General features: G+C 35.3%; 1 non-coding gene across 1 annotated transcript; it reads left to right on the plus strand.

Moving 5' to 3' along the window:
• The first annotated feature begins 20,088 nt into the window (after positions 1 to 20,088).
• LOC118182913 (U6 spliceosomal RNA) lies at positions 20,089 to 20,194 on the plus strand. Its single transcript, XR_004757143.2, has one exon. It is a non-coding gene; the product is annotated as a U6 spliceosomal RNA (small nuclear RNA).
• The last annotated feature ends 592 nt before the right edge of the window (positions 20,195 to 20,786 follow it).

Below are 20,786 nucleotides of genomic sequence, written 5' to 3' on the forward strand. Positions count from 1 at the left end.
CAGTTTAGCCTTTAAACTGATAGTAAGCGTTATTTGATTTAGAGAGGATATAGAACCATTCAACAAGCATTTTTGAAAGAGATGCATACGGAAGAGGCAGTGTCTGTATTTGGGGTGGTATTTCTTTGGGTGGTGGCACAGATGAATACTATAGAGATGACATCCTTGATGCTTATATGTGCTCTTATGCCGAGGCAATAGGTGATGATTTCCTGCTACATGTTGACAACTCTAGACCGAACAGGGCTCGCATCGTGAATGATTATCTTCAGCAAACAATTCAGCGCATAGAGGGGCCAGCTCGATCACCTGACCTGAATCCTACAAAGCATGTTTGAGATGCTTTACGAAGATGTATAGCTGCTCTCAGCCCTCCTCTTTAGATCCTTGCCAGGCTGCAATTGCTTTTCAAGAACAATGGTTTTCACTTCCTACGGAATGATAGGCCGTATAATTGAGAGCATCACACATCGCCTTATAGGGAAGATCAAACTCCATGTTGAAGGCAATTTTCTTATACCAAACTGACACATCCGATTTGTTAATTTTATACATATGCTAATTTCTATAACACCATAATTATCTGATATTTTCTTTTCATGTAATTTTATACCTTACTATGTGCTGTATACTATGGTTCAGGTTAATTAAAATACATTGTTAGTGCCCAAACCGTGAAATTTTTAAAGAGCTACGTCATCAGCTTTTCAAAAAAATAATAGTAATTGACATACTTATTAAGCGGTAAGAAAAGCATGTTCAATTAATAGTTATTTCTTTTTACTTCCTTGTATGAAGTAAAAAAGAAGTTTTACTTCTTGTACGAAGTAAAAAGGAAGTATTGTAATCGCGAAAAGTTTCCGGCAGCATATTTTAACGAAAATATCCATTTTAACCGCTATCGAATGCAATTTAACGAGGTTTTTGCGTGATATCTGTACGTAAGGACAGAATAAAAGACTCGTTTCCTCCAAAAAAATTATAAAACTGCTTTAAAATTAATTCTGAAGAGAATTTTTCGTGGCGTCTGTACGAACGTATGTACGTACGTACGTATCTTGCATAACTCAAACACGAGTAGCCTCAGAACGTTGAAATTTTGTATGTAGGACTGCTATAACATGTAGATGTGCACCTCGTATTTTGGTTGCAATCGATATTTTGGGTTGGTCTGCAATTTCTTCGCTTGTGACCTTCATCACTGCAGTTCCAGCATCTTAGGATTGGTTTCTGCCCCTTATACTCCGCTTTAAGGCATTGAGGTACCTGGTTAAATAGTCTAGACGACCAGTCACATGATCCACTGGCTTCTGGACTTGAGTAGTTTTGATTAGGTGACAATCTCTTAAAGTTCCTGCTGGGCTGTCCCAAATTTTATGATGTACAGTAAAGCGCTTTTTAGATCCTTGTTATCCGTCCTTCTTACGGCTTTCTGTACCTCAAGATCCCAGATGCCATCAACGAAGTACTGCAGGAACAAGATTTCCCTTGTTTTTGTCGGGGAGTACGGAAAGTCTCTATGAGACGGCCCTTCAACATCCGTGGCGAGCTCTTGGAATGTTTCCGCGGGCTTCCATTGGGGAAATTTTAAGTGAATCTTATTATAGGCTTTTAACACTTCTCTCTAAAGGGCAGCTCCAACACTTCGTGTAGAGCTTTGAAGTGTAGCCACAGAAGTGCAGTTCGATCTCCGCTCCTAACACCAAAAATTGTTTAAGTGTATACGGGTTTGTAATGGATTGAACGCACACCGAACCGATGATAGCTTAATAAAATTTATTTTCCCAAAATAAACACTTTACACCTCCGGAAGTTTTCACAAAAGTACTTGTACATTTCTTCTTAATATGACAGAGCACAAGCTTGCATAGTGATCTCTTAATATTCTCAATACTCTGAAAGTAACTCTTAACTAAACTAAACTGATGCCTGTCCTACACACTTCCCCCCCCGTCAGCCTGTAGAGACATTACGATATTTTGGAAGCACGAGACATGAAAAATGAGCAATGCCCTCGTCAGGATTCGAACCAAAGGCCTCTCGAATGCTCGCCGAGGGTTCTGGCCATTACACCACGTTGGCATGCTAAGAAGGCGGGAGAAATACCTTATATACTACCCCTTTTAAAGGACGACTGACGATTAGGGACCCAATCGCCAAATCATGGGAGGTTAGAGAATCATCATCCACCACTTTGTTTTAGTTCGGGAGCCACTGTAGGGACATATTCTAAAATATTCAAGAGAATATTTTAGAAGCAGGAGTCATGAAAAATGAGCAATATCGTCACTGGGACTCGAACTACGAACCTCTCGAATACGCACCGAGTGTGCTGGCCATTACACCAAGAAGGCATGCTAAGAAAGCGAGAGCAATATCTTATAAGCCGAGAACTTTCAAGTACCTTCGATTTCTCAAAATTGCTGGGAGGTATGCAAAGTTCCAGTTACGGTTACAAAGGGGTCGGACCAGTTACTGTTACGTATGTATAGGATGAAAATATCACCAAATGATCGCCAAATTTGGCGATAAAAATTAGTTGCCAGAGAAAAAGTACAAAGTATAGAGTGTCCGTTTTGAAAAAGAAAATATTAATATCAAATTCTTTGTTATGCATATTCTAATAATAAAACAATGACATGTCACATTACAAAACAAGTAATTCACAACGCCATCCAATTCTTAAAGTCTACCGATATGCCTGGCAAAAGTTTTATGCAGTTTCTTCCATTGCAGGCAAATTCTGCAAAATCATATTGTAAGGATTATGTTAATTTTATTAACAGTTAAATTTTAAGTTAAAGTTCCTTTCCTATCAAAGTCTTAACTTCAACTTACTACTTCCTGCCAGAACGTAGTTTTGGAATCTTTCTGAATACTTAATGAGGAGGAGCGGTATTTAAATCGCGAAGTTACTTACAGAGTCAGAGAGAATCAGAGTTTGTGATTTAAGCGCGTCTGCCTTTTGGCCACTCTCTCTCTCAAAGCTGTTATTACGCTCGGCCGTACTCAGGCCCTTGATAAGCTTCGTAGTCAAATAGAGTTAAGGGGCCAACTCGATTAGAATCTTGATAGCTAGATCTATATTTTAGTTAATTTAAGATTTAGTTTAATTTTTAGTTTCTTAAGTTCAAGACCAAGTGTCGGCTTTGACTGTGCACTCCAAAATGGAGTTTTGTGAAATCTTATTGGAATAATAAAGGGTTAGTTACCCTTCCATCTTGTTGGTTCCTGTTACACGAACTTAAGCGATTATTCGCTAACTAGTTCTTAAGATTCGTCACTTTCTACAGTAACTGAGAATTACACTAGTGAGAATCTTACAATATCTTAAAATTAAGTTTAGACAAAAAATATTACGATCCTTCGATTAAAAACTATCACTGTGTGCTTTTCGCTTAAATCCCAAACTTTATTTTCAACAGCAGTTTTCCAGACTACAGTACATACTATTGCAGTAGCTGTTTAGTTAAGGTTTCTTATTTTATACCGTAAGCAGAAAAAATACTCTTAAACTTTTTCTGTTAAAACTGTTTCAACTTCATTGATGTTTAAAATTTAGAGAACTTTAGCATTTGCTGGATCATCTCCAGAACTCAAGGATAGATTTTACAGAAAGATATGAATATCGATTGATATAATGCAAAAGGCACTGCAAACAAGTCAATGGAACACACCCATAATCACTCATGAGGCGCATGATCTCAGAAACGATTAAAACAGAGGCTACAGAATTGAGCAAAAGAGAAAGAACGACAGATGGTGTGATCACCTCTAACAATCATATAACTCCCACAGTGTGACTCCATACTGGAAATGAAGCAGTGTATGAGTCCTTGTGGCAGTCGATTTCACTTCTGCAATAATGTTGCTTTCAGATTCTGTAGGATTCTATTAGGGGTAACGTGAGTTTCAGTTGCTCTCCCCAAAGCGTCCCAGCCTCCTACAATAGGGATTATGTTTTGAGATCTGGCAGACGAATCCATCCAGTTATCATATTCACTTTTCATAAAATCATCCACTAGATTATTACTACGGAGACAAGAGTTATCATTCATAAAATTGAACAGGACCAGTTGCTTTTCTATAAAGGCGAACATAGCTCTCTGTTCCCTATATCTCGCAGTAGTCGCACAGCATGAAGGCATGAAGGTGTGGCACAGCATGAAGTCGCACAGCATGAAGGCTCTTTCAAAGGCATGTTGCCAGCATGAAGATACAGTCGCACAGCATGATGGCATGAAGATATGACAGCCCGTATAGCATGATGTTGACGCAGGCCATCATACCTCCGTGGGAACCTATGGTCTCTTTCTTTTATGGAGGACAGGTAGGGGGTCCTTGGTTTTCTCCAGATGAAGCTATGAAATGTTTCAAATAAAGGTAATAAAAAAATACATCTCATAGCCAAAGTTCTGAAAAATATAACATACCATCAAATATACAATGTTCTCCGCAAATTAACAACGCATAACAAAATATCTACTTAACTGAGCAATAAATTTATGTCAAGCTAATAATTAAAAAGCCATTCATTATACTCCATAAAGAAAAGTTATCTTGTTGTCTAGCTCAAAGATTTTAAGCATTTTTGAGGCATAGCTGTTTTTCCTCCATCCGAACAAAGTCAGCTTTTTATTTCGTTAAAAAAAAGGTTCTTTCCTGAATAAAATGTTTGCAGTAAATATGTATTTTGTATTCGCAGTAAATACGTATTTTGTATTATGTATTTGGTTCAGATTTGGGGCAGGGCTTAGGTTATAGCTGACAGCCATGGTTTTCAGGGAAAATAAAATTCTTAGAAGCTTTTAATCTGCTAAAGGTACGTTTTGAGATTTCCCCTATATATTTGAAAAGACTACAATTAAAACTGAAGTAGTCAATGAATTGAAAAATGATTTCTCTTTTTAATTCAGATATTAAAAATAAAAAATATGTTAAAAGAACCTTTAAAAAGCGTTCATCGAGATATAACCTATACCGGCGCAACTCGGAAGAAAATACGTATTTTATGTTGTACAATTAAAATCATTTAAATTCGTAAAATGAGTAATTATTTGGAGAAAGACACCTAATCTAAATTTTGAAACAAATAAGAAAACGTTTAAAGAAATTCTAATGAGAAAACCTTTTTGTAATGTAAAATGTGAATTTGAAATACCAGAAAAGTAGAACTGTGCAAGAAGCTAACGTGAAAGATAATTTTTACCAATGCTACAAGTAACAGCAAAATTGTCAAAGTAGTACTACAAGTAGGCATAAATGCAAAAACTGAGAAATTAATAATCAATGTAAAGTTTTTTAAATGTGGCATATATAAAATTAAACCAAATCAAATTAGAATATAATATTCAGTACGGCACATTATCCTTAAGGGTGTGATAAGCACTCCGATAATTTTTTATAACTGATCACATCTCGAGACAACAGACGACAGACGACATAGAGTGCAGAAACGCGTGCAAGTAAAACGAGAGGAAGACATGAAAGTGAGAGCGTATTTCAGCAAGAGGACATTTATAGTGTTGATTTCTTTGTTTATATGTTTAACGGTGAATGAATAAGAGCTGACCGCATTCCGCGACTGATAAGATAACACAATAAGAATTGGTTTTAATATAACGCAATTTCGATTCATATATTAGTATTTTTTAAGACAGGAAAGGGATTTAGCCAAATTAAAATGAGAAATTAAAAAAGACTATTGCTAAATTAAAGTTAGTAGTTTTCTTTCATATTTTATATCGCATAAACATTTACAAGATGTCTCAGTACCAGATTTACAAATTTATTGAACACACAGAGGTCACTCAGACGATTTAAAGTCCTAAAGCAGTTTGGGCTCGGAAATGAACTGTGCATGCCGCAGTGTGCACAGTAAATACCAGAAATGAAACGTAAGTGAAGATTGATATTAATAATAAATGTACACTTAGAAAAATAACATTTGTCTGATAAAGTGGCCGAAGTGTCTTCTACAAGCTGTAAGGCAGGACTTACATCTCCGGTGCACGGAAGTCTGAATATTTTGGGAAATTTCTGGATAGGTTTCAGACTTACCGACCAGTTACCACGATATATACAACGAGTACTCAGCGTTGTCAACACGGATATCATACATGAGTGTTTTCACCTGTCTCCATATCAAGGCATGATAGATTCGGCTATCGACTGCCCAGTGGGCCAGACTATCACTTCTAATCCACTGTGGCCAAATATAATGTATAAGTGGTTCCGTTTGTCACATGTATTTTGGCTAACTCCGCGTTTACATAATCTTCCATCCTGTTACCTCTTGCGTCCGTATGTGAAATGAAGTTTTCTAGCTAGAACTCGTCATCTACCTTTTTAGCATTGGGTAAACCATGTGTTTCTATATGATTTCGTGCCATCTGGGTGCACTCTCACTTCGTACAAGTTTGTAACCTGGAACTAGGACACCTTCAAAATTTAAACTTATATTTGCAATAGCCTTTAACTCAATATTTTAATTCGGGTATTTCCTCTTTCTATTCTACAAACAGTAAACTTCTCGGTAATACATGATTTCTTAATTAATCCATATCATATGACTTTTAATGAACGCTCTGACGATTTTAACTTAAATAAGCTTTCAACCAACAATAATTTTATAACTGCATTAATTTCCAAATCAAAATAAAATCAAAATCGAAACTAACCCAATCTGCATTAAGATTCTGTCCTGACTCACATCACATTTCCCTTCTGCTCTTCGGCCAAAGTAGAGAGCTACTTCGTTTGTCACTGCAACTCTATCAAAAATTCAAATGTTTTAAAACAGGCTCAATTAGTGCGCTAAGTTATTTGTGGCCGCAAATGTTAAACTAATATAAAAGGAATATTATTTAAATCACTGGTGTTTTATATTACTGTTCCATGCTTCAACATCTCGTGTTTGGGAATTCCCAAGTCATCACATCTAGGTACATGTTGATGCGTGTAATTAAATGTTTGGTTCCGTCATAGATGCGAGATAACAGAGGTGTTTGTAAAAATGCACACTTTTCCCCTTAAAAAGTCATTCTTAATCAAAACAAGTGGCGAAACTCTATGCGCCCGTTCTTAAACAATTACATTTGTACTTTTCACATTTTTTAAAACATTTGAGATAGGAAAGAGAAGTAGAGCAAAGTGTGTTAGGAAAACGGAGAAGCTGGGAAGAAATGCATAGATAATAGTTGGAAGTTGGGTTGTTAATAATGCTATTAAGTGAGTCCTAAGCACTTTATAAAAATCATATGAAAAGTATTAATTTTGAAATGACGCATTATGGAGAGATTTATTATACATATATTACTATTTTTATTATATTATATAAAAGTCTCTAGGCTATACTGTTGGAATTCATCATACATTTAAGTTCAAGAATTGAGTAAATAATTCGTTTTCCCTGAATACTTTGCATACTGATCATGCTAGGTTGGTAAAAATAAAATCATGCGCTTTTTTTACTTAACCAAAGACACCCTCCAATTACACCTTTATGTACGACGTTCAAGCCGAAAATTTCTCTTTACTATGTAAAAAGGAAAATAAGAGCTATATCTCGGTGAACTCTTACACAAACTGAATGAATACTTGCCGAAGAAGAAACTTGCTATATTCACAAATTAAACAGACTGAGAAAAGGAAAACAAACCGGTTTGTTCCTTCATCTTCGCTGGATAACCACGGTATCACCTTTTGTTAGAAGAGTTATAATAAAATAATTCAAGACAAGCACCGCTTCTTTCAAACCAGACAGCTATAAAATGTCTACTCTTAAAAATTTACGCCTGGTTAACATAAGAAATGTGAACGCAGCTGGTGTTCTTGTATTATTGTTTTGCATTTGAGTCTAAAGTGGCGCATTCTTTTGACACGAAACAGCTGAGTAAAATTCACCCTTGTCTTCAAGGTAGAGAAAAACACATAGAAATCTATATCTTCGTGGATGATTGCATCTTCTAATCCCATATCTTTTTACCAGTGTGTTTGGATTACATGAATTTACTAATTTTCTTAGATGCTAAACCTTTAAAGTGGTTTTTAAGTCGTCTGAGTTTGTTTACCTTTCTTAAAACTTTCAAATTTTGCATAGTAAAATTAGTTAGTTTACATTTATTAGTGAAAAATTAAGAGTTTTGTGAAACCCTACAACCGGCCAGGGGTTTCATTCCGAAACCCCAAATTTCCCAGAATTGGCATGAGATAGGTTTGGTTTATTTATTTATGGCAAAGCACACTAGGCTATCTGCCTAAGGGGAGGGATGCCTTCGTGGAGGACTTTTTAAGGTAAATTGGCTAGTATACACGTTACACACGGAGAAAACCACGAAAACGCCCATGAAGCCAGCCCGTTCGCGGGATTCGAACCTCGGACTGAACTACCAGTGCTTAAAGACTTTACCGCTCGGCCGCTGGTGGGCCGCATGAGAAAGGAGTATTTTCTTAACGCCAAAATGCCGCTAGTGCTATACACATCGTTTCATTTACTTTTAATATATTTCCTTAATTTCTTCAATATTTTTTAAGATATACGTATATAGATATACAGAGCCGGGACGACAGTGAGGTAGGTGGGGCCTCCGTTTGAACAATTAGAAAGGGAACCAAATTAACTATGGAAATTCAGAAATTTATTTTAAAGAAGAAATTACGATTTTTAACTTTGAATACATAAGCATTAATTTATTCTCAAAAGAAATGACTTTCACAGAAGTTTATTTATTATTTTTTTAGATTAAAATGTAATGTAAAAGTTTTAATTAGCTTCGTAATGCTACTTTAAGTAATAACTGTATAAGGTATTTCTCCCACTTCCGTAGCGTGCCTTCGTGGTGTAACGGTAGCACGCTGGGCTGTATTCCAGAGATCCGTGGTTAGATTCCCGGCGAAGGCGGTTGCATATTTTTCATCTTTTCTGCTTCCAAGTAACCTAATGACTCTACAACTGAAATTAACATTCTGAAGCTATTTTACACTTTGTGTAAGGAGTTGCACAGAATAAACTTTCATAGAAAATATTATACTGAAGACATTTAGTAATTCTTTCTTCTCTGTTATTAATTTCAACTAAGCTCTTGCGGCTCCTACTTCGTTATAACCAGCTTCCCAAACTCCTCTAACTAAGCATAGACGGCGATATAATTGCTGAGTTTTGCGATTGCGTAAACGCCTCTTGGAATAGAATCTAAATGAAAAACAAGGGTAATTCAAAATGAAATGTACCATATTATTAGTTAGTGGTTTAATTTTTGTAGCACAAATGGGTTTTACCCCGAAGAGCGACTGGTCTCGAAACGGATTTTGCTTCGAATCACTTTAAATGTCCGAATCACTTTTTTCAGATTGCTGTCACCAAATATTATAGAAGCATTAGGTTTTTTCGAAGCAGGAGACATGAAAAATGAGCAATGCCTCATTTTTTCTAGATTTCAATTCTAGAGGTCAGGGACTCACACCTCTGACCTCTAGAATACGCGCCAAGCGTGCTGACCATTACACCACGAAGGCATGCTAAGAAGGCGGGAGAAATACCTTATATAGAATTATCGCCCTGTATTATATTAAAAGAAACTATATGAATGCACTCAAGTTTTTCGCATTGCGAAAAAACAGCGGTTCCTAGAGTCATCAAATTTTGAATAATATAGACCTCCACAGGAACATGGACATTTTTTTTCGTACAGTATTGCTACTGCTCTCTTTGAAATTGTTAAGTTTGTTAATCAAAAATTTTTTTTAAATTTGACAAAATGTGAAATAGATAATAAAACAAATTCCAAATTTAGGCTTCCAGATGGATGAATATATTCAAATGGAGCATCTACGTTATTCAAAATTTGATGTCTCTAGGTACCGTTGGTTTTTCACAGTGAACATACGTTTGAACACACATACATTCATGCATATTCTTCATTATTTAATTTCTTTAAACATAATGCTGGGCTCTAATATTTGGCGGACAAAATTAAAAAAGTGAACCGACTCAAAATGCGAAAAGGAAGGTAACAGCCCTTCTGGGAAAATTGCCCCTTTATGCTTTAAAAAGAAAAAAAAATTGAAGAAGTTTTTAGAATTTATATTACACCCAAAGGGGCGTTTTTTTAACGTTTTATGTGTTGTCTTTATTTATAAAAATGCCTTGTTCTTCGCATAAAAACCTTAAAATTCCATTCAACAGCAATATCACAAAACAGTTTAAAAAGAGCATATCTTTAGAATTTCCGCTACACAGTCTCGCGCGCTGGGGATAATTTTTTTTTTTTTTTTTAAATGTACCGTGCTGCCATATTCGCTTTGAAAGTGTTCAGTTTACTAATCAAAATTCGTTAACGTTTTACGAAATATGAAATAGATAATAAAACAAATTCCAAATCTGGGCTTCCAGATTTCCACATTTGAGTGGAGGACTACGTTATTCAAAATTTGATGTCTTTAGGTACTGCTTCGTTTTCACACTGCAAGAAAAATGCCTACAGTCATGCAGTTATTCATTATTTACTTTCTTTAAATATAATGCAGTGCTGTAATATTTGGCGGCAGCAGTATGAAAAATGAAACACCCCTTATAGTGACCAGTGCAAAATGTCAAAATGGAGTTAATTGCGCTTCTGGGCAAATTGCGCCTTTGGGATAACAAATTCAAAGCGAGCAGTGGCAACAGTGTAGGGACTAAAACATTTTTAACTCCAGCGCACGAGACTGTCTATCGGAAGATCTGAAGGTACCTGTTTTTAAATATTTGTAGCCCAATGTGGTGTTAGCCCAAGCGTTCTCGAAACGTGTATGCGTCTGTAAATGACATTTGGGCGTAATATAAAATCTAACTGCTTTCATATTTATTATTATTGTTATTATTATTATTATTATTTTAGCCGGAAAGGGACGTTAGGCTCGAATGGGATGTTAGTTTCGAAACGGCATTTTGCGTTGAATCATTATAAACTGGGTATCCGCAAAATTTGATCGCGCATATCATATTTAAAGAAATTAAATAAGGAAGAATCTGCTTGAATGTATGCATGTTTCTAGCATTGTGAAAAAAGTTAATGAACTAAGTGCCATCAAAGTTTGACTAACGTAGTCCGCCCTCCGAACATGAGCACGTGGAAGCCCGAATTTTGAATTTCGACTTTGTTTTATTATCTATTTCCTATTCTGTCAAACTTCAATGATTTTTTGATTAACAAACTCAATTATTTCAAAGCGAGCAGTGGCAACAACAGTGTACGAAAAAAAAAATATTTATCTCCAGGACGCGAGAGTCATCGGAAATTCTAAAAAATGTTAGCTTTAAATATTTCGTAATTTTGCTGTTGAATGGAATTTTAAGTGGCTTAAGCCCCAAGAGCTTCATATTTAATAAATAAATTAAACTCAAATTTTAGTAACAAAAAGACAAAAACGTTTTGTAAAGTCGTCTTAGTAAGAAAACTGATCATTGATATGGTGAACTTAGAAAAGACTGAAAAAAAACAGAAAAATGTATATGCCAACACTTACCTTGCTTCGGAATTTCGAACGTATACTACTATGTTTTAAAATTTTAGTATTTTGCTCTTGAATTGCATATGGCATATATGCGAAGTAAATGATGCTTAATAATAAAGCTAAAGAGGGAAAAAAAATGGGTTAGTTGGAGTGAGTATTACAGAAGACTGGTAGACTACGAGCTCAGCGAGAGCGTAAAAGCATTAATAAACCCCTTTGGTGACCGTTAAAATCTTAAACCTTTCCGATTTATTTTATTTTGTTTACTTATTTATTAGCCCAGAAGTGCTAAATAAGTCTCGAAACGGCATTTCGCGTCGAATCACTTTTCAAATTGTTGCCACCAAATATTATCGCCCTGTATTGTTTTAAAGAAGTTAAATAATGAAGAACCTGCATTTATAGCATTATAAATAAAACGACGGTACCTAGAGACATCAAATATTGAATAACCTAGTCCTCCACCTGGAAACCCGAATTTTGAATTACGAATTTTTTTACCCAAAATGGTTATTAGTCTCAAAACGCAATTGTGCTTTGAATCACTATAACTACCTCGTTTCACTTGTCATTCGAGTCTGTTGCTATTCGGCTAAATGCAAAATATTATCTTTCAAACTGAATCTGTCTGTTGTGAATTGACAAATTAAGCTATATGAAAGCAACAGATGCAGTTCTTAATAATATTCATTTCTCACTTTTGAATAGGATTGATATAAGTGTATGTAATTAAACTTATTCAATATTTTCATAGAAAGACGTTATTTTATAGTTTATTATTCATTTGATATTTTGTATAGTTTAATGAATAAATCTATCAAGACAGAAAAGAAGAAAATAATTAGCAGGAGTGAGTGAAAAAGCAGACTGGTAGACTGCGAGCTTAATGGGAACGTAAAGAACATTAACAAAGATTTATGGGCAACCTTTAAAGTCTGAAACATTCCAGATAAATAATTTTTCAACAATGAATATTCAGTCGTTTTCTTCCAGCCAACTATGTTACGTCCAATAATCGAAAAAAATTCAACGAATTTTTCAAAAAAAAAATATATATATATCAAAATTTTATATAAATTTTATTTAAAAAAATTTTTTCCTGCTCTATGCCGTTGTTCAAACAGCAAAATTCCAAGATGTTTAGTCTGTTCGTTAAATAAATGTGTTCGAAAAATTGTTTCATCGTTAAATCTTTAAAAATTCTAAATCTAAATTTAAGGAAATAGTCTCACCATATTGCATTGCCATCCGCAAAGAGTGTGTGTACAAAATTTGAACTCGATGACTTATTAAGGAATCGTAAGAACAGTATGACCTAATGATAGCATAACCTTGAAACTATGTGACCGAGGTAAAATTGATTTCCCCCTTCTGCTTCAGACCGCAATGTATTTTTTTAATGTAGAAAATCGCTCTATTAATATATTTTACCATTCTTGCTTTAAAAGACGGTTAAAAAATTTGATTGATAATGTGTGAAAATTTCAAAATTTTATACAGTACATTTGAGATATTGAAATTTTAAAATAATAGACGTCAAAAAATGAAAGAATCGAAAGAGTTTTAAAAAAAATCAGAAGTTAATTTAAAATTTTCATTTAAAAGACGCTCTATACAATGTTGCAAACAATAAATTTATGATATTATAAGTTTGTTCCTTAAACGAAGATATATGTGAAAAATGCTTTAAATCAGAGGTTCTCAACCTTTGGACTAATGCGTACCATCAAAACAAAAATTGAAAACCTTTAGTACCACCATTACAAAGTACTACTACCACCAACACTCTTGAACAAAGCTCAGATCGCAGATATTTACGAGAAAAAACTCATTTAGGATGTTGGGGTTTTAATTTTTGAATTTAATTTTTAAAAATACTTTGCTTCTTTGCGTACCACCTATTTTTCTCTTGCGTACCACCGGTTCAGAACTCCTGCTTTAAATATTACATAAAAAAAAATTTAAATCAAATTTGGAAAATCGCTTTACTACCTTGCATTTTCTCCCACAGACAATGTACAAAATTTGAACTTGCTAGCTCATGAAAAGACAGGTTAAAAAAATCAATGACAAACTTTTTACAATGTGATAAACATCATGCATAAAAATTGAATAAAAACTGATAAAAATAATCTGTTATATTGTAGGTTTGATGTTAATAAAAAAACTTGATTAATCAGCATATTATTCTCGAATACCTACGTTGCTTTATGGAATAAATTTTGGTCAATCTGTACACACACAAAAAAAAAAAAAAAAAAAAAAAAAAAAACGAAATTTAATAACTCAGAAGATCGTTTTCGTTATTAAGTAGCGCCATTTACTTAATATTTGCGACATCATTGTTACATACTGTCAGTAAGACAAAGTACAGAGTAACAAGAATCTAAAAATATCACATTAGAAGTTAAACTCTTGTTTGTGTTCTTTTTCCCAGAATACTATATTTTCGAGGAATAAAAAATAGTTAATGACTTTTCTTAACGATTTGAAACTTAAGAATGTCACAGACGAAAGAAATGTATTTTTTGAGTTGAAAGTATACATTATGTTTCTCATTTTGATTGGAAGACTACATTTCATTTCCATTTGTTTATATATATACCTGATGGGTTTCTGTTAACAACTTTTGTGAAAGTTATATAGTGTGTCTCAAAATTCATGTCATTTGTGCAATAAAGTGTGGCCAACTAAAGCAAAGCGGAAAGCGTGGTGACAGCTGAAAGTTCAGGCTTTTTAAAAACGGAAAAAGGCGGTACACAAAAGAACAACATGTTTCCATTGTTGAGCAATATTTTAAAAATAACGAAGGTTTGACAGCTAAAGCTCACAATTTTTATACAAAATATGATCGGAATAATGATTTAACTTCATGTACTGTGTAGAGATTATTTGAAACATTTATGGAGACTGGATCAGTTAGCGACTTAAACACGCTAGCAATCATTCAACAAGTCGTTAAACACAAAACATCAAAGCAGTTCGTGAGAGTGTTGCTGAGAGTCCAGGGACATCAGATCGTTGTCAAGAATTGGACATTTTGAGAAGCTCTGTGCAGCGTATTCTCACGAAAGATTTGCGTCTTCATACTAACAAAGTTCAGTTGACCAAAATCTGAAGCCTACTGACCACACATAACAAGGAGCGTTCGTTAAATGAATTATAGAATATCAACAAGTGGATTCTGATTTTTCGAACAAAATCATCTCCAACGATGAAACTCATTTTCATCCTGATGGCTTTGTTAATCGACAAAATTTCGCATTTGGGGCTCCGAAAAGCCCCGAAAGATTGTTGAGAAACAAATGCATCCACAACGAGTCATTGGTTGGTGCGTGTTTTGGGCTGAAGACATCATCGGACCATTGTTCTTCGAAAACGCGCCTGGTCAGGCAATAACAGTTAAGTGTGGTGACTATCGCGACATGATAATCCAGTTTTTGTGCCTAAATTGCAAGATATAGATGTGCACAACATGTGGTTTCAACTAGATGATGCCACATGCCATACAGCATTAGAAACAGCTCAATTACTGCACGAGTCATTTCTAGATCGGGTAATTTTTCTTAAGTACCATCGACATTCCAAAGGCCAAGGCCATAGACGTAATGGATGATCTTTCATCCAACCGTGTACCAATAATAGCTCAATCAGTTAAGTGTCACTAAGCCGAAATATTATCTGCTCAAATAAATTAACCGATTGGGGTCTATTTTAGAATTTAGCTTGCACCACTCCATTAAATATTAACATCCTGAGACTAACAAGTGATATGTTAATGATATGACATGCTTAACATTAAATATTAACAGCCTGAGACCTACAAGTGATATTACGTTTCCCTATATATCTAGGGAAATAACAGCTTCACTATCATGGGAAACATTCCTCTCACTTCAGGCACCTTATCCAGGAAAGGACCAGGCTAAGGAATACTTTAATCGGACTTGGGATGCTGATAAGAAGCCCCAAATTAACAGATTCAACAGAATTAAAACTGTCATTAGCAAGCGTAAATCAGACATCTGGCAACACAGGATTGATAATGTCAATTTCGAAGGTGGTTATTTCTAGAATACCTTACGAAAATTAAAACGAACAGACCGTATAGCAAACCAATCAGAAGTCACAACAACATGGCCTATACGAACTAGGAGTGAGCTGATGGTTTCTCCGAATATCTTAAAATGCACTGTCAGCTTTATTTCTGTCTAACAAGGATAAGGATAAAGAAACTATTGACTCAGTAAATTTCTGTCTTAACTCCCCGTACCCCAGAAATATCGGTAAATGCACCCTCTTGCTGAAATAGTCATATTATCAAGGCCTCATCGTTCAGGAAATCCCAGGGTTAGATCAAATTACAAACATACTGCTAAACAACACTGTCTAATGACTAGATAGCTTTTTAATTCATGTCTATGAAATTCGCATTTTACGGACGCCTGGAATCAAGCATCAATTTTCCTGATTGTAAAGCCTCTCAAGCCGCCCGATTCTCCCAGCAGCAGCAGACCAATTAGTCTCATATCTATGCTTGGAAAGCTATTAGAATGAATTACTATTTGCAACAGAATGAAGCCCTACCTACAAGATATTTCGGATGTGCAGAATGATTTCGGAAAACGTTATCTACCCCTAAACAGCTTTTAAGAGTATGTGAATACATTTTATGGGCTATTCACATGTAGCTAAGAGTGGCTATCCTCATGTCTCTAAAGCTTTCGACACCGTTTGGCATGTGAGGCTTATTTTCAAGTTAATCAAGATAAATCTTCTCCGTCAAATCAGTTTCTTATTAAATTCTTCTTGGAAAATAGATTTGTGATTTTTGTGATTAGATAAGGAGATAAATTCTTCACACCCACTCAGATTAAAGCCTAGGCCTGATTATTTACATAATTTTCGTAAGCAATTTTCCTAAATTTAGTGAAGATCATACCACAGTATGTGTATACTATGCTGATTATACGGTAGTTCTGGCAAAACCCCGAAACCCAAGTCATGCTATCAAGAGACTGCAAAACAAGATACCTGTCATCGAAAATTGGTGCTGCAAGTAGAAAACCAAAATCAGTTCGGATAAATTTGAAGTTTTTGCTCATAAGAAATTTCAGGAAACTAAAAACAAATCACAAATGATGTCAATATTTTTGCCTCACAAGTTCCTCTTTCTCCACAGCAAAATACCACGCAGTCACCCTAAATAGCTCCTTTAACTGGAAAAATCATATTAAGCAAGGCAAAACCTTCAATATTATCTTCAAGCTTAACTAGATCCTTTCAGCATAAACATGATCGGGAAAAGTCGAATCTAAACCTCCATCATTAGGGGCCCATTTTCACTTACGCCTCGCCTGCATGGGTAAATCGCACCTGAAACGATATTAAGCAACTACACGTTATCCAAAATAAGTTTCTGAGAATCATCATGGGGGCAGCTTTTAAACCTCAACAAAATTAACAAAAACTTCTATACCTTAGCAATGTTGTGTAGAGAATTTGTCTGATCGCGTTATAAAAACTAGGTGAATGATTTTCTGATTTAAGGAAATCTTAATTTTATTTGATTCTGAATTATTTATTTTAATGCTTTAATTTTGGGGAAAAGCAGATGCTTCTGGGAATATTATTTAGTTTAAAAGAATATTATTTATTTTTCTTTTATTTGCAATTTTTGTACAAGATTTGATTCATTGTGAAAAGAAGCAGGGAAAGGGAGGCAATTTTGCTAAGTCATGATTTCGCGCGCTTTGTCCTTTAGAATGTTCTAGAAGAAATTTCATTGTGCAGTTGACCTTAGGACAGGAAGTACGTGACAGAAGGGTCAGAGGTTGCCACTTAACTTTCGATGTAAGTCATTCAGGTTTTGGCGATTGAGGGTCCGGTTGTTGGCTAAGTGAAGAAGGGCGCGCATGCGCGATCACCCTTATTTCCGCATTTAGGGGTTGAAAACGCAAATTTTGCCAAAATTAAGGGGGCGATAATTGAAGCCATAGTGGGAGCCCTCGTTTGTGGAGGAGAGGAAGAAAATTCGAGTTTGAATCACTTTTCGTGCGAGACTTGGCGAGACTTGCTTGCTGAACTTACTTTTGGACGTTACTCTTGAAACTTGCTTGAAAGCGATAGAAAAAGATGTAATTTACGAAGAGAGATGTTTCCCGGCGGGGAGCGGCAAATATGCTCCCCGGCCGCATTTTGGCTAAGAGGCGAAATTTATAAGTGTACGAGTTCTGCTGAGAGATTTAAATACTTTTGGACGTTACTTTTTGCCCGACTTTGGACTAGTTTTGTTGAAGGATTTAAGACTTTCAGGATTAAGACTTTTTGCCGGACTTCCAAGCCTGAAAGATTTGTTAAGTTTCTGTGGATGATTAAGTGGTGAGTCAGGCGGATCACGACGGACACTATCCGGCCGTCGCCTTGCTGTCGAAAAGAAAAAAAAATGATCCAGCGAGTATGAAGTTTTTTTTTTCTCTCCAGCGAGTATTAATTTCCAAAATTATTGACCAAGTTCCACCCCGCCAACGTGAGATTTGATACTCGACATCCTGACTGCGAGCTTGAATATTCTGCTCGGGTGCTGTTTCTAGGGCTTGTTTTCGGAGATACTGAGCGAGCGGATTGTGAGGCTGAAAAATCATGGAATCTGTATTATCCGGAATTGCGGCCAGTGACACCGAAAAGCGTGAGACTCCTTAGACGCCTGTGTACCCCTTACGAAATGAAATTTTCCAGGAATTATGGTGGGACTTATAATCCTTTGAATTTTCTCCCAGAATGCAAGGCCAGCCCAATACCTTTCCGGGTGCGTTTCAAGTCGTCAAAAACACAGATAAGTGCTTTGTTATAAATTTTCCTTAGAACTTTTAGAAATTGGAACTTTACCTAAAATTGAATCTTAAATTCAGTCTACTGAAACTGAATTGCTTCCTTTTTCCCCTTCTTAATTGACCGAGACAAACCTTAAGGTCTTTATATGAATTAGGATGTAATAATTTAAGTTGTTTGTGTAATCTTCCTTAGAACAGATGTGAATTGCAAATAATATGTTTTCTTTAACCTCTTAGAAATTATAGAACGGATACCCGTTAAATTAAAAGAGTCATGTAATAGATTTGCAAATCATGAATTTAAATGTAAAAAAAGTAAATGACAAATTGAAGAATTCCCTGTGTCTAAAAATAAGCAAATTGAAACTGTAACAAAAATAAGAAATTTGACTCTCCGATTAGGATAAGATTTAATTTTAATTGTGAGGAATTTGAATAAACTGGTATTTAATCTGGAAACCTATTACTTATGTTTTCTTTATATCTTTTATGTGTTTTTCTTATATATTTATTGATTTTACATGTTGTTTATTCGATCCTCTCACGGCGCGGTTCCGGATGCATTTTCACAACGCAATGCATTAAAAATTCACTTATACGATCACTAAAAGTGTGGTAATTAGCAAACTCTTAAGAGTTTAGTTTCTCAGTTGATATTTAGTTAATTACGGTTTCACCTGTCTGTTTCTGCATTAGTTTCCTCCCTAAGAGGAAGTAGTAACAAGGCATTGGTGCCCATGATTTTACGGCAAAGTATAGAAACAGAACATTGGTGCAGTAGCTATTTAACAGCAATACCTTAGCAAGCTGCTCTTTTAAGCTTCTCTTCTTCTTCAATATCTTAGCAAGCAGCTCTTTTACGAACTTTGCCAAAAATCTAAATTATGAAATTCTCCGAGAAGATATCCATACTAGACCATTAGTAACTGACAAAATTGGACAAGACAATTACACTTAGTCACTTGCTTCATTTCTGAGACTGTACTGGGTACTTTATTTATGTACGCAATTTATCCTGTTTTCCACTAAATTAGAGGATTTGATTCGTTCAGTGTTCTTATCTCTCAAGAGCTGCGAATATAATATTAACAATGATACACCGACAACTCTGCTCCTTAAATTTATGAATCATTCCTTAAGAGTTCAAATAAGAACTTCCCACTTTCATCACTTCCCACATTCGGACTATCTGAGGTTACAGGAAAGAGTTAACTGAGTATTCGAGAATTTTTAGAGAATGAAATGAAACTGCGTATATTGAAATAATGTATATATTTTTTTCATCTTAATTTACTTCTATGTATATCTCAACTGTATTTTACGGCTACATGCATTTCTTCTGCAAATACTTAAAAAATTCCCATTTCAAGCTAATATCAGAAGGAGAACTTCAGAATCATCATCACATGTCCAACAAGAATGACTGCTAAATCCTTCAAGCAAAGCTTAAGTATTGACTCTCGAAGTCACATATCTCCATCCAAATTAAATCAAAAGACCGCATTAAGATTATGAAAGACCCAATAGGTAAGCTTTCTCAGCATGGTCTCCTTATTGGCGCGTGCCCCTTTGTAGAGACATTAGGTATTTTTTGAAAGCAGGAGATGTGAAAAATGAGCAATGCCCTCGCCGGGACTCGAACCACGGACGTCTCGAATTTTCGTCGAGTGTGCTGACTACTACAAGTCGAAGGCATGCTAAGGAGGCAGGAGAAATACCTTATATCTTCACGTGACTTCCAACTCTGCATACAACTGATTGACTCTCACAAAAACCCTGCTACTAAATTTGGAACGATACAGAGGAGATTAGCATGGCCTCTAACCAAGGATGAAATGCCTTGACATGCTGAGAATGATGAATATATGGACAGCGACGCAGACTCTGAAATTTCTGCGAATTCCAATATTTCCCGATTATCAGAAAGAACACTTTACGATACGCTTGGTGAATCAGGAATAAAACATGAAGAAGCAGATAGACTCTACAAAAAAAAAAAAAAAATCAGAACAAAATCTGATCAGATGCCATCCAAGGAAAACTTCAGAGAATATTTCCTAACCTTTGTAAAGCTGCAGCTCGGTACCAGTAACAAGGGAATTCTTCAGCAGTTAATAAACCAGCACAGACAGCAAAGAGCACACCCCAGTAAAATACCTTTCTAGAAATTATACCGCAAAATCAGTGGATCACCCCTACAAAGACTTGTAAGTCTTCTAAGAAAACAATCTAATCCAGAAGTTCCACAACACAACAGATATGAAATTCTCTCTCTAGATAAAGCTACTGCAGATCAAATGAACGTTAAAAGTACAGAAAATATGGAACTAAAAAACGCACAAAATTCAGAAACTATCCCACCAATTGTTATCGTCTAAAGCCACACAAAATGGCTATCTATAGATAAAATGCTAGAAAAAACTGTAAAAATGAATTTGAAGCAGAAATGAAGGGTAA

This window comes from Stegodyphus dumicola, chromosome 10 (assembly GCF_044657685.1).
Source record: "Stegodyphus dumicola isolate Sdum_Otavi_A_Nest chromosome 10, ASM4465768v1".
NCBI classification, from domain to species: Eukaryota; Metazoa; Arthropoda; class Arachnida; order Araneae; family Eresidae; genus Stegodyphus; species Stegodyphus dumicola.